The following is a 15,613-nucleotide window of genomic DNA, read 5'->3' as shown; positions in this document are numbered from 1 at the left end:
AGTACAAAAGACAATATTTGTCATAAAATTGGTTGTTATAAAATTGAATATTTGATTTATAATGATATTAATTGTTGAAAGATCCATCAGTTCAAGAATTTATTTGACTGTAATTGTATTTTATTTTCAATACTGTAAGAACTGGAAAAGAAAATATTTGCAATATAATCCATTTTCAATTGGCTTTTGGCGCAGGCTTTTGGTAGGCTTTTGGTTTTTATTTACTGTTAGGAAAGGAGGCAGTATCCAAACACTTGTTTGTAGGGATACTATATTCGTCTTTAACAACTTTAAAAAGAGCTAATAAATTAAACTGAATATTTGATGTATAATGATATTAATTGCTGAAAGCTCGTCAGTTCAAAATATTACTATAATTTTAATGTTTATATCCATTATTAAGTACAAAAGAAAATATTTGTCATAAAATCTGGTTTTCAGAAAAGCGCCAATGACGCAGTAGGTTTTAGACTTTTACAGTGAGAGAAGGAGCTCATACCCAAACTCTTGTTTGTGGTGATTTTTGTTCGTTTCAAGCTCGATTTACATATTCAATTTCAGCTTTATTCGTTTTAATATCTATTTATTATATTTACACCAATGTCTATTGTATGTCTGTCTGCATTGATCATGTAATTAATTTCTCTGCTTTCCATGTGTCATTTACATCTTAATAGCAAACTGTATTTTTTCGTTTTAAGGTTGATTTTCATATTCAATCTAAGTAATACTCGCTTTAAGATCTATTTATTCATTTATATTATTATTTGTTGTATGATTTTGCTATGATTGTTTATTAAATTTCTGTTCGCTTTCGGTTTCATTTATTCTTTAATAGTAATTTATGGTCGTTTTGAGTTTGAATTTCAAAAGGTATTTGTATCTACTGAGCTTAGGTTTAAAATGGCCTTTAATTTTCTTTGAAAAACTTATTTTTCGGAAAGTTTTTTTTAATTATTTTATAAAAGCTCCAAGCGGTGAAATATCTATAAATGGCGACATTAGAGATTATAAGAACGTTGGTCAAGAGCATGATACTGCATCGGCCTCAGTTAAAAAAGAACAGTTGTTCGGTGATGTGTATTTAATAATGATAAAAGACATTCCAAGGCGAAAATTAAAGGTCCAATAACGGAAAAAACGTAGTTTTACGAACGCGCTTATTCTGATTTAAGGTAACTTAAAGCGTTTAAGAGGTTTATTTATGAAATTGAAGCACATATAAATATGGTCGGAAAACATGTGAAAGAGAGAATCGCAACAGCAAAAGAAAAAGGTATGGGAAAAACGAAAGTGAAAATCGCGTTGAATTGTAAACGAAATTTTGAACAGTGTTCTATGGTTGGAAACTGGAAAAGACATTCTTTTTTATCTATAACGTCTTAAGGAATTAAATGAGATGATGTATGAATCTAATCGACTAAAGCAACAGGCGTGGAAAAAACTTTCAGAGGTAAAGATGAACAAAAATGGACAATGCAATCTACGGATGGAAAACAAGGAACAGCCATGAATGACCTTAAAAATGACCTAATTAGGTCAGGACTATAAGACAAAATGCGTAATTTTCACAGGGTAGCTGTATCGAACCTCTGGTGACGTCATGACATCAAGAAAAGAGTCATATTGTTTGCGGTTAGAAAACAAGCGACAATGAGAATCTATACATAGAAGCCTGCCACGTGTCGAGTGTCGGGAAAATTATTTATATATATAAATAAATAAAATAATATATATATATATATATATATATATATATATATATATATATATATATATATATATATATATATATATATATATATATATATATATATATATATATATATATATATATATATATATATATATATATATATATATATATATATATATATATATATATATATATATATATATATATATATATATATATATATATATATATATATATATATATATATATATATATATATATGACTTGTAAAATTACATTTTTTTTTTATTGGACCATAAATTTTGCCTCGGTTTGTGTTTTGTCATTATGAAAGACATATCGCCGAACCTTTGTTTCTTTTAATTTTTCAGGTGGTGAGACAAAACTTCTTTTTCTTCGAACGATTTATCTACTCCAGTTTTTGACTTTACAAAATATGGAAGTCATTGACGACCACCTTTGTTTCTATTAATTGGTCAGGTGGTGGGACAGAAACGTCTTCTTTTGCCTTGGCTTGTCTTTTGTCATTATGAAAGACCTACTGCCAAACCTTTATTTCTTTTAATTGTTCAGGTTTGAGGGATAAAAACTTCTTTTTCTTCCAACAATTTATCCAGTTCGTACGTTTGATTTTCAATTGTGATGGTAGATAATCATAACCTTATCCATGACAAAATCCCTAACCCAATCATCACTGCTATCATTTTCAATTTTGACACGTTTTGATTCTCGCTGTCCAGGTTTATTTTCATTGACTTGCTGGTCTTCATTTTCATTTTTGACTCGGTCACTTGTTTGGTGCTATATGTCTTCTACCCGCATGTGTGTTTGCTCTTCATTTTTATTTTAACACGCTCTAACTGACACAGTCACATGTCAAACAGTTCGTGGTAACGAACTGTAAGTAAGGAGCGACCCGGCTCAATAGTAACCAAAACTCTAAAAAACGGGATTTTGATACCAGCAGATACAACGAAAGCTTCAGAATTTTTTGCTGATTTCATCAAGTTTAGTCTTACCCATCAAAAATTGTGAGCCTGAAAATATTTGCCTTATTTTCAAACAAAGGAGAAAACTTCCCTTAAGAGTAATAGAATCTTAATGAAAATCAAACCATCATATTCAGTGTATCAGAGAACCCTACTGTAGAGGTTTCAAGCTCCTATCTGCAAAATTTTGGAATTTTGCATTTTTTGCCAGAAGAAAGATCACGGATGCGTGTTTATTTGTTTTTTTTTCCAGGGGTGACCATATCGATCAACTGGTCATAAAATATCGCGAGAGGGCTCATTCGAACGGAAATTAAACGTTCTAGTGCCTTTTTTAAGTGACCAAAAAAACTGGAGGACAGCTAGGCCCCCTCCCCCACGCTCATTTTTTTCCCAAAGTCACCAGATAAAAATTTTGAAATAGCCATTTTGTTCAACACAGTCAAAAACCTAATAAATATGTCTTTGAGGATGATTTAATCCCCCAAAGTCCCAGGAGGAAGGGCTGCAAGTTATGAACTTTGCCCATTGTTTACATTAATTAAAAAATGTTTTCCACAAAATAAGTTTTTCAGAGAAAAGTAAAGAACTCCATTAAACCAAAAATGAGCAAAAAATATAACCAAATAATCTACCAAGCGTAAAACCACCACAAATCATCATCGATCAATAAATGAACCCCAAAACGAACAGGAATTACAATAAATACCCGAGTCGAACTCAAAACGAGCAGAAATTAACATAAGTAGGGCTCAAAACCCCTATGGCTTCCCAAGGCCAGAAAATAATTTGCAGTTTACTGAATAAATATATATGTTTTTACTTTCATAGCTTTAATAAATCAAACTGTATTAACTATAATAACATTTTGATTGCTAAATACCAATATATGTGTATTAAACTGACAATTCACATTCATTTGTATTTTTTTCGGTAAAGTGCAAATTATGTTCTGGCCTTGGGGTTCATCCACAAAGACATAATTTCCAGAACTTTCAACTACGTAGAAAAAAATGGCTATCTAAAAATTTTGATTGTATATGTTTGGGGAAATGTTGGGCGTGAGAGGGGGATTAGTTGCTCGAATAAGCCCTTTTTGAACTTTCTACGACAACGCTTTCTATAAAAACCGTATATGCCTTCAGGGCATAACTTACAACCCTTGCCCTGAGGGCGGTGGGAGGGGGGGGGGGTGGGTTATCATATTAAAGACCCAATTTCCAAAATTTTCAACTACGTTGAACAAAATGGCTATCTAAAAATTCTGATTGCATGTGTTTGGGGAAAAGGTGGGCGTAAGAGGGGGTTTAACTGTCCTTTAATCACTTTCGACTATTAAAAAGGGCACTAGTCCTTTGAATATCCAATCGAATGCACCCTTTTTCAAGTTTCTACGACAAAGCTTTCAATAAAAACCCTATATGCCCCCACGGCATATCTTGTAACCCTTGCCCTGAGGGCTCTGAGGGGGGAGGGGCTATCATCCTCAAAAACCTAATTTCCTGAACTTACAACTACGTTGAAAAAAATGCCTATCTTAAAGTTTTGATTGGATGTGTTTGGATAAATGGTGGGCGTGAGAGGGGGTTAGTTGCCCTCCAATCACTTTCGACCATTGAGAATAGCACTGGGCCTTTGAATGTCCAATCGAATGAGCCTTTTTTCAAGTTTCTACGACAAGGCTTTCAAGGAAAACCTTATATGCCTCTAGGGGATAACTTATAACGCTTGCCCTGAAAACTGTGTTGGGTGTGTCCTGCTCAAAGGTATAATTTCCAGAACTTTCAACAACGTTGAACAAAATGGCTATCTCAAAATTTTGATTGGATGTGTTTGGGAGAATGGTGGGCGTAAAAGGGTGTTAGTTGCCTTCCAATCACTTTCGACTATTAAAAAGGGCACTAGCCATTTTAGTTTCCAATCTAGTGAGCCCCCTTTTTGAAGTTTCTACGACAACACTTTCTATAAGAACCTTATATGCCCCCTGGGCATAATGTACAACCCTTGCCCTGAGGAATGTGGGGGGTTGTCATGCTCAAAGACCTAATTTCCAGAACTTTCAACTACGTTGAGCAAAATGGCTATCTCAAAATTTTGATTGGATGTATTTGGGGAAATGATGGGCGTGAGAAGGGGGTTAGGTGCCTTCCGATCGCTTTCGACTATTAAAAAGGGATCTAGCCTTTTGAATTTCCAATCGAATAAACCTTTTTTGATATTTCTACGACAACACTTTATGCCAACAGTTTATGCCCTGATATGCCCACAGGGCATAGCTTACAACCCTTTCCCTGAGGGCTCTGGGGTAGTGTCCTCCTAAAAAACATAATTTCTATCAGGAAATCAACTACGCTGAACGAAATGGCTATCTCAAAATTTTTATTGGATGTGTTTCGCGATATGGTGGGCTTGGAAGGGGTGTTAGTTGCCTTCCGATCATTTTCGACTATTAAAAAGGGCACAAGCCATTCCAATTTCCAATTGAATGAGCCCCTTTCGAAGTTTCTACGACAATTTCTTCGATACAAAGTGCCCTGGTCTAAAGGAAAAAATAATTACTACATTGTGCCAACATCGTTCTTTACTTTGGCAGCAGGATTACGCTGCCTATGATATAGTATTTGCTATTTGGAAGTATGCTGACGTTTTCAAAAGGGATTTTTTTCTGGTGGGGAGGTGGGGTCAGAGGAGGGGGCTACCTGTGAGGATCTTTCCATAGAGGATATTGTAATTGAGGAAGGGTCATTTTTATGAGGGGGCGCCGGATTTATCAGCATTATTTAAAAAAACTATCAGAAATTAAATAAAAAAACAAGTTTTTTCAACTGAAAGTAAGGAGTAACACTAAAACTTAAAACGAACAGAAGTTATTACATATGTGAGGGGTTCTCCGCCTAGTCAATGCCTCGTTCTTTACACGAAAGTTTGTTTGCTACTTTCAAAAAAGCTATCTCTTCTAATTAACCGGTCTTGTGATTCAGGGTCTTTCTGTAATAATTATAACAGAATTCGAACTTCAGCGTAAAAAGCGAGGTATTGACTAGGGGGAGAACTCCTCATTTACGTAATAAAAATATACGAATATAGAAGTTCGTTACGTAAGTTATTTCGTACGTTACGTCAGATCAAAATTTCGTGAAAGCCATTTAGCCAAAAAAAGTAAAATTAATATGCTTGATTTCATTGTAATTATTCATGTAAGGTGAGCCAAAATCAAAGCTGCATTAATTCAAAAATGTTCAGAAATTAAATAAAAAAAAACAAGCCTTTTTAAATGAAAGTAAGGAGCGACATTAAAACTTAAAACGAATAGAAATTTTTCCGCATAAGAAAGGGGCTGTCCCCTCCTCAACACCTCGCTCTTTACGCTAAAGTTAGACTCTTTCAAACAGCTCTATTTTTTAAAACAGTAAAAAACGTAAAGAGCGAGGTGATGAGGAGGGGACAGCCCCTTTCATATGCGGAATAATTTATATTCGTTTCAAGTTTTAATGTCGCTCCTTACTTTCAGTTAAAAAAAACTTGTTTTTTTTATTTAATTTTCTTTTAGAAGCCCGTGTCTTTGGATTTTGAGTATTGCGGACAATTTAGCAATGACCTTTGCTTCAGAAGTCCACATTGGTGTTGTCGCAATTAATGGTCCAGGATGTCAAATTTCACATCTTATTACGTTTGATAGTTCAGATGTTGATTCCAAAGATTCATGATTTATAGCAACTGCAACTACAAATTTTGTTTTTTGGGCCTTCCAACCGACATTACATTATATAAATAACTGTTGCGTTGGAAACACAACAATCTTATTTATGCCATAACGACATCATCAAAAAGTTCGTGGTAACGAACTGTAAGTAAGGAGCGACCCGGCTTAATGGTAACCGAAGCTCTAGAAAACGGATTTTTGATACCAATAGATACATCAAAAGAATCAGATTTCAATGCTGATATCAAATATATATTTCATCAAGTTTTGTTTTACCCATCAAAGGTTACGCGGTTGAGAAAATGATTTTCTGATTGAATGATTCAGGAAATCATTCAATGATTGGCTGATTTTTGAAAAAAGGGGAAAGACCCCTAAAAGTATATAGAACCTTGATGAAAATCACACCATCATATTCAGAGTATCAGAGAACCCTTCTGTAGAGGTTTCAAGCTCCTATCTACAAAAATGTGGAATTTTGCATTTTTGCCAGAAGAAAGATCACGGATGCGTCTTTATTTGTTTTTTTTTGTTTTTGCTTTTTTTTCCCAGGGGTGATCGTATCGACCCAGTGGTCCTAGAATATCGTGGGAGGGCTCACTGGATCGGAAATTAAAAGCTCTAGTGCCCTTTTTAAGTGACCAAAAAAATGGAGGGCAGCTAGGCCCCCTCCAACGCTCATTTTTTTCTCAAAGTCACCTGATCAAAATTTTGAGATTGCCATTTTGTTCAGCATGGGTGAAAATATGATAAATATGTCCTATAGGATGACTTAATCCCCCGAAGTCCCTGGGGGGAGGGCCGAAAGTTATGAACTTTGGTTATTAGGAAGTATACAGACGTTTTCAGGGGGGATTTTTTCTAGTAGTAGGGGGTTGGGTGAGTTGGGGGTTATGTAGGAGGATCTTTCCATGTAGGAAGTTTTCATGGGGGAAGGGACATTGCTTTGAAGGGGGCGCCAGTAGAGTAGTAGGTACCATTTTGCGTAGATTATGTTCCTTCCTGTGCTATTTGCGTAGATTATGTTCCTTCCTGTGCTATTTGGGTGGATTATGTTCCTTCCTATGCTATTCTATAGCGCTATGTTCCTTCCTATGCTATTCTAAGGGTTTATGTTCCTTCCTATGTTATTCTAAGGGTTTATGTTCCTTCCTATGTTATTCTAAGAGTTTATGTTCCTTCCTATTATATTCTAAGAGTTTATGTTCCCTCCCATGCTATTCTAAGGGTTTATGTTCCTTTCTATGCTATTCTAAGGGTTTATGTTCCTTCCTATGCTATTCTAAAGGCTTATGTTCCTTCCTTTGCTATTCTAAGGGTTTATGTTCCTTCCTATGCTATTCTAAGGGTTTATGTTCCTTCCTATGCTATTCTAAGGGTTTATGTTCCTTCCTATGTTATTCTAGGAGGTTATGAAAAAGCTGGCAAGGTATAAAGTGGCCAAGCATGTTTTGAAACTATAGTCAAGGCTTTATAAGACAACACTTTTTGTTATTGATATGAATTGCACAAGAATGTGCAGCGTAGCTTCACGTGGACATTTTAAAAAGCTGGCAATCCTTTGCCTATAAAGAAGCCAAGCATGTTTTTGTTTTTTTTTTGTTTTTTTAAATCGAAAACTAGAGATTGTCAAATTGCGTATTTAGGAATGCTTTTGTAGGGAAAGCTGTCTATTACCCGTTTGTTATCCACAGCTCCATTTATTTGAAGTCTGTGCTATCAGGAGCGGCTTTTGATTTTTTTTTTGAACAATTGCCTTTAGCCCACAATATTTTGATATGAATGTGTCGGTAGATAGGATTTGCGAATTTGATCCTATTAAGGTGGAGAAAAAAAAGGGTTTAGCATTAGCGAATTTGACTTTACGAACGATAATAATTGATTAACAGGAATAAAAAAAACAGAGCTAGATAATATTTGCGAATTAGATCGTATGAAGAAAAGAGCTTACGGTCAAAAACCCTGTTTTAGCTCAGATTTTATAGAAATAGTTTAATTTTTCGATCCAAAAATAGACTAAAGTTTTAGATTTGAACCAGAAAATTGTATTTTCCATAATTTTCTTTGAAAAAACTAGATTTTACAGCCAAAAACCCTTATTAGCTCAGATTTTACAGAAATAGTTTATTTTTCGATCCAAAAATAGACTATAGTTTCAGATTTGAGCCAGACAATTGTATTTTCCATAATTTTCTTACAAAAAACTAGAGTTTACGGCAAAAACTCTCATTAGCTCAGATTTTATTGAAATAGTTTATTTTTCGATCCATAACTGGACTTAATTTTCACCTATGAGCCAACGAATTGTACTTTTCCATAATTTTCTTACAAAAAACTAGAGTTTATGGCCAAAAACCCTTATTAGCTCAGATTTTACAGAAATAGTTAATAGAATTAAGTTTCAAATTTGAACCAGAGAATCTTATTTTCCATAATTTTCTTATAAAAACTAGAGTTTACGGTCAAAACCCTTATTAGCTCAGATTTTACAGAAATAGTTTATTACCTAGCTCATAAAAGCCGGAAATAGCAAACTACCCACCTCAAATTGTAGGTTTCAGACAACACACACCTATGAGCGACTAAGAAACCTAGCTCTGAAAAGCCAGAAATAGCAAACTACCCACCCCAAATTATAGGTTTAAGACAACACACACCTATGAGAGACTAAGAAACCTAGCTCTGAAAAGCCCAAATAGCATCCCAAACTATAGGTTTCAGACAACACACACCTGCAAAAGGCTATGAAACCTAGCTCATAAAAGCCGGAAACAGCAAAATACCCCACCCCAAATTGTAGGTTTCAGATAACAAACACTTATGAGAGACTAAGAAACCTAGCTCTGAAAAGCCCAAATAGCATCCCAAACTATAGGTTTCAGACAACACACACCTACAAAAGGCTATGCAACCTAGCTCATAAAAGCTAGAAATAGCAAACTACCCACCCCAAATTGTAGGTTTCAGACAACAAACACCTATGAGAGACTAAGAATCCTAGCTCTGAAAAGTCCAAATAGCATCCTAAACTATAGGTTTCAGACAACACACACCTACAAAAGGCTATGAAACCTAGCTCATAAAATCAAGAAATAGCAAACTACCCACCCCAAATTGTAGGTTTCAGACAACACACACCTATGAGAGACTAAGAAACCTAGCTCCACCCCACCCTCAAAACCCAATTCCTCTTAGCATTATTTAAACTAAATACTTACCCCCACCCCCCACCTCCCACAGAAAGTTCAGAAAGACACAATACCTTATTTATGCTGAAGCATTTCTAGTCGTATGTTTACCTGGATATTTAATAAGTACCATTTTTCACCCCACCCACAAAACTCGATTTCTCCTAGAATTGTTTAAACTAAATACTTACCCCCACCCCCCCACCTTCCCCAGAAAGTTCAGAAAGACGAAATAGCCCTATTTATGCTGAAGGGCAAAAAATATAACCAAATAATCTACCAAGCGTAAAACCACCACAAATCATCATCGATAAATAAATGAACCCCAAAACGAACAGGAATTACAATAAATACCCGAGTCAAACTCAAAACGAGCAGAAATTAACATGAGTAGGGCTCAAAACCCCTATGGCTTCCCAAGGCCATAAAATAATTTGCAGTTTACTGAATAAATATAAATATTTTTACTTTCATAGCTTTAATAAATCAAACTATATTAACTATATTAACATTTTGATTACTAAATACCAAAATATGTATATTAAACTGACAATTCACATTCATTTGTATTTTTTTCGGTAAAGTGCAAATTATGTTCTGGCCTTGGGGTTCATCCACAAAGACATTATTTCCAGAACTTTCAACTACGTAGAAAAAAATGGCTATCTCAAAATTTTGATTGTATATGTTTGGGGAAATGATGGGCATGAGAGGGGGATTAGTTGCTCGAATAAGCCCTTTTTGAACTTTCTACGACAACACTTTCTATAAAAACCGTATATGCCTTCAGGGCATAACTTACAACCCTTGCCCTGAGGGCGGTGGGAGGGGGGGGGGGGTTATCATATTAAATACCCAAATTCCAAAATTTTCAACTACGTTGAACAAAATGGCTATCTAAAAATTCTGATTGCATGTGTTTGGGGAAAAGGTGGGCGTAAGAGGGGGTTTAACTGTCCTTTAATCACTTTCGACTATTAAAAAGGGCACTAGTCCTTTGAATATCCAATCGAATGCACCCTTTTTCAAGTTTCTACGACAAAGCTTTCAATAAAAACCCTATATGCCCCCACGGCATATCTTGTAACCCTTGCCCTGAGGGCTCTGAGGGGGGAGGGGCTATCATCCTCAAAAACCTAATTTCCAGAACATACAACTACGTTGAAAAAAATGGCTATCTTAAAGTTTTGATTGGATGTGTTTGGATAAATGGTGGGCATGAGAGGGGGTTAGTTACCCTCCAATCACTTTCGACCATTGAAAATAGCACTGGGCCTTTGAATTTCCAATCGAATGAATCTTTTTTCAAGTTTCTACGACAAAGCTTTCAAGGAAAACCTTATATGCCTCTAGGGGATAACTTATAACGCTTGCCATGAAAACTGTGTTGGGTGTGTCCTGCTCAAACGTATAATTTCCAGAACTTTCAACAACGTTGAACAAAATGGCTATCTCAAAATTTTGATTGGATGTGTTTGGGAGAATGGTGGGCGTGGAAGGGGTGTTAGTTGCCTTCCAATCACTTTCGACTATTGAAAACGGCACTAGCCATTTTAGTTTCCAATCTAGTGAGCCCCCTTTTTGAAGTTTCTACGACAACACTTTCTATAAGAACCTTATATGCCCCCAGGGCATAATGTAAAACCCTTGCCCTGAGGAATGTGGGGGGTTGTCATGCTCAAAGACCTAGTTTCCAGAACTTTCAACTACGTTGAGCAAAATGGCTATCTCAAAATTTTGATTGGATGTATTTGGGGAAATGATGGGCGTGAGAAGGGGGTTAGGTGCCTTCCGATCGCTTTCGACTATTAAAAAGGGATCTAGCCTTTTGAATTTCCAATCGAATAAACCTTTTTTGATATTTCTACGACAACACTTTATGCCAACAGTTTATGCCCTGATATGCCCACAGGGCATAGCTTACAACCCTTTCCCTGAGGGCTCTGGGGTAGTGTCCTCCTAAAAAACATAATTTCTATCAGGAAATCAACTACGCTGAACGAAATGGCTATCTCAAAATTTTTATTGGATGTGTTTCGTAAAATGGTGGGCTTGGAAGGGGTGTTAGTTGCCTTCCGATCATTTTCGACTATTAAAAAAGGCACAAGCCATTCCAATTTCCAATTGAATGAGCCCCCTTTCGAAGTTTCTACGACAATTTCTTCGATACAAAGTGCCCTGGTCTAAAGGAAAAAATAATTACTACATTGTGCCAACATCGTTCTTTACTTTGGCAGCAGGATTACGCTGCCTATGATATAGTATTTGCTATTTGGAAGTATGCTGACGTTTTCAAAAGGGATTTTTTTTCTGGTGGGGAGGTGGGGTCAGAGGAGGGGGCTACCTGTGAGGATCTTTCCATAGAGGATATTGTAATTGAGGAAGGGTCATTTTTATGAGGGGGCGCCGGATTTATCAGCATTATTTAAAAAAACTATCAGAAATTAAATAAAAAAACAAGTTTTTTCAACTGAAAGTAAGGAGCAACACTAAAACTTAAAACGAACAGGAATTATTACATATGTGAGGGGTTCTCCCCCTAGTCAATACATCGCTCTTTACACTAAAGTTTGTTTAGTACTTTCAAAAAAGCTATCTATTCTAATTAACCGGCCTTGGTGATTCAGGTGTCTTTCTTAACGAATTGGAACAAAATTCGAACTTTAGCTTAAAGAGCAAGGTATTGACTAGGGGGATAACTCCTCACTTAAGTAATAAAAATATACGAATATAGAAGTTCGTTACGTAAGTTATTTGGCAAGTTATGTCAGATAAAAATTTCGAGAAAGCCATTTAGCCAAAAAAAGTAAAATTAATATGCTTGATTTCATTGTAATTATTCATGTAAGGTGAGCCAAAATCAAAGCTGCATTAATTCAAAAATGTTCAGAAATTAAATAAAAAAAAACAAGCCTTTTTAAATGAAAGTAAGGAGCGACATTAAAACTTAAAACGAATAGAAATTTTTCCGCATAAGAAAGGGGCTTTCCCCTCCTCAACCCCTCGCTCTTTACGCTAAAGTTAGACTCTTTCACACAGCTCTATTTTTGAAAACAGTAAAAAACGTAAAGAGCGAGGCGATGAGGAGGGGACAGCCCCTTTCATATGCGGAATAATTTCTGTTCGTTTCAAGTTTTAATGTTGCTCCTTACTTTCAGTTAAAAAAAACTTGTTTTTTTTATTTAATTTTCTTTTAAAAGCCCGTGTCTTTGGATTTTGAGTATTGCAGACAATTTAGCAATGACCTTTGCTTTAGAAGTCCACATTGGTGATGTCGAAATTGATGGTCCAGGTTGTCAAATTTCACATCTTATCACGTTTGATAGTTCAGATGTTGGTTCCAAAAAAACATCATTAATAGTAACTGCAACTGCAAATTTTGTTTTTTGAGCTTTTCAACAAACATTATATTATATAAATAACTGTTGCGCTGGAAACACAACAATCTTATTTATGCCATAACGACATCATCAAAAAGTTCGTGGTAACGAACTGTAAGTAAGGAGCGACCCGGCTTAATGGTAACCGAAGCTCTAGAAAAAGGATTTTTGATACCAATAGATACATCAAAAGAATCAGATTTCAATGCTGATATCAAATATATAACTTTCATCAAGTTTTGTTTTACCCATCAGAGGTTACACGGTTGAGAAAATGATTTTCTGATTGAATGATTCAGGAAATCATTCAATGATTGGCTGATTTTTGAAAAAAGGGGAAAGACCCCTAAAAGTTATAGAACCTTGATGAAAATCACACCATCAGATTCAGCATACCAGAGAACCCTATTATACAGGTTTTAATCTCCTATGTACAAAAATGTGGAATTTTGCATTTTTGCCAGAAGAAAGATCACGGATGCGTGTTTATTTATTTTTTTTTTTTTTGCTTTTTTTTTCCCAGGGGTGATCGTGTCGACCCAGTGGTCCTAGAATAGCGTGGGAGGACTCATTGGATCGGAAATTAAAAGCTCTAGTGCCCTTTTTAAGTGACCAAAAAAATGGAGGGCAGTTAGGCCCCCTCCCACGCTCATTTTTTTCTCAAAGTCACCTGATCAAAATTTTGAGATTGCCATTTTGTTCAGCATGGGTTAAAATATAATAAATATGTCCTATAGGATGACTTAATCCCCCGAAGTCCCCGGGGGGAGGGCCGAAAGTTATTACCTTTGGTTATTAGGTAGTATACAGACATTTTCAGGGGGGATTTTTTCTAGTAGTAGGGGGTTGGGTGAGTTGGGGGTTATGTAGGAGGATCTTTCCATGAAGGAAGTTTTCATGGGGGAAGGGACATTGCTTTGAAGGGGGCGCCAGTAGAGTAGTAGGTACCATTTTGCGTAGATTATGTTCCTTCCTGTGCTATTTGCGTAGATTATGTTCCTTCCTGTGCTATTTGGGTGGATTATGTTCCTTCCTATGCTATTCTGAAGAGCTATGTTCCTTCCTATGCTATTCTAGGAGTTTCTGTTCCTTCCTATGTTATTCTAAGGGCTTATGTTCCTCCCATGCTATTCTAGGAGTTTATGTTCCTTCCTATGCTATTCTAAGAGTTTATGTCCCCTCCTATGCTATTCTAAGGGTTAATGTTCCTTCCTATGCTATTCTAAGGGTTTATGTTCCTTCCTATGCTATTCTAAAGGCTTATGTTCCTTCCTGTGCTATTCTAAGGGTTTATGTTCCTTCCTATGCTATTCTAAGGGTTTATGTTCCTTCCTATGCTATTCTAAGGGTTTATGTTCCTTCCTATGTTATTCTAGGAGGTTATGAAAAAGCTGGCAAGGTATAAAGTGGCCAAGCATGTTTTGAAACTATAGTCAAGGCTTTATAAGACAACACTTTTTGTTATTGATATGAATTGCACAAGAATGTGCAGCGTAGCTTCACGTGGACATTTTAAAAAGCTGGCAATCCTTTGCCTATAAAGTGGCCAAGCATATTTTTTTTAAATCGAAAACTAGAGATTGTCAAATTGCGTATTTAGGAATGATTTTGTAGGGAAAGCTGTCTATCACCCGTGTGTTATCAACAGTTCCATTTCTTTGAAGTCTGTGCTATCAAGAGCGGTTTCTGATTTTTTTTTTGAACAATTGCCTTTAGCCAACAATAGTTTGATATGAATGTGTCGGTAGATAAGATATGCGAATTTGATCCTATTAATGTGGAGAAAAAAAAGGGTTTAGCATTTGCGAATTGGACTTTACGAACGATATTAATTGATTAACAGGAATAAAAAAAACTGAGCTAGATAATATTTGCGAATTAGATCGTATGAAGAAAAGAGTTTACGGTCAAAAACCCTTTTTTAGCTCAGATTTTATAGAAATAGTTTAATTTTTCGATCCAAAAATAGACTAAAGTTTTAGATTTGAACCAGAAAATTGTATTTTCCATAATTTTCTTAAAAAAAACTAGAGTTTACGGCCAAAAACCCTTATTAGCTCAGATTTTACAGAAATAGTTTATTTTTCGATCCAAAAATAGACTAAAGTTTCAGATTTGAGCCAGACAATTGTATTTTCCATTATTTTCTTACAAAAACTAGAGTTTACGGTCAAAACCCTTATTAGCTCGGATTTTATAGAAATAGTTTTATTTTTCGATCCAAAAATAGACTAAAATTTCAGATTTGAAACAGAGAATTGTATTTTCCATAATTTTCTTACAAAAAACTAGAGTTTACGGCCAAAAACCCTTATTAGCTCAGATTTTACAGAAATAGTTTATTACCTAGCTCATAAAAGCCAGAAATAGCAAACTACACACCTCAAATTGTAGGTTTAAGACAACACACACCTATGAGAGACTAAGAAACCTAGCTCTGAAAAGCCAGAAATAGCGAACTACCAAACCCAAATTGTAGGTTTAAGACAACATACACCTATGAGAGACTAAGAAACCTAGCTCTGAAAAGCCCAAATAGCATCCCAAACTATATGTTTCAGACAACACACACATGCAAAAGGCTATGAAACCTAGCTCATAAAAGCCGGAAACAGCAAAATACCCCACCCCAAATTGTAGGTTTCAGACAACAAACA

The sequence above is a fragment of the Artemia sp. Qi Xiang Cuo genome, chromosome 17, assembly GCF_049724085.1.
Source record: "Artemia sp. Qi Xiang Cuo chromosome 17, ASM4972408v1, whole genome shotgun sequence".
NCBI classification, from domain to species: Eukaryota; Metazoa; Arthropoda; class Branchiopoda; order Anostraca; family Artemiidae; genus Artemia; species Artemia sp. Qi Xiang Cuo.
This window is presented reverse-complemented; position numbering follows the sequence as displayed.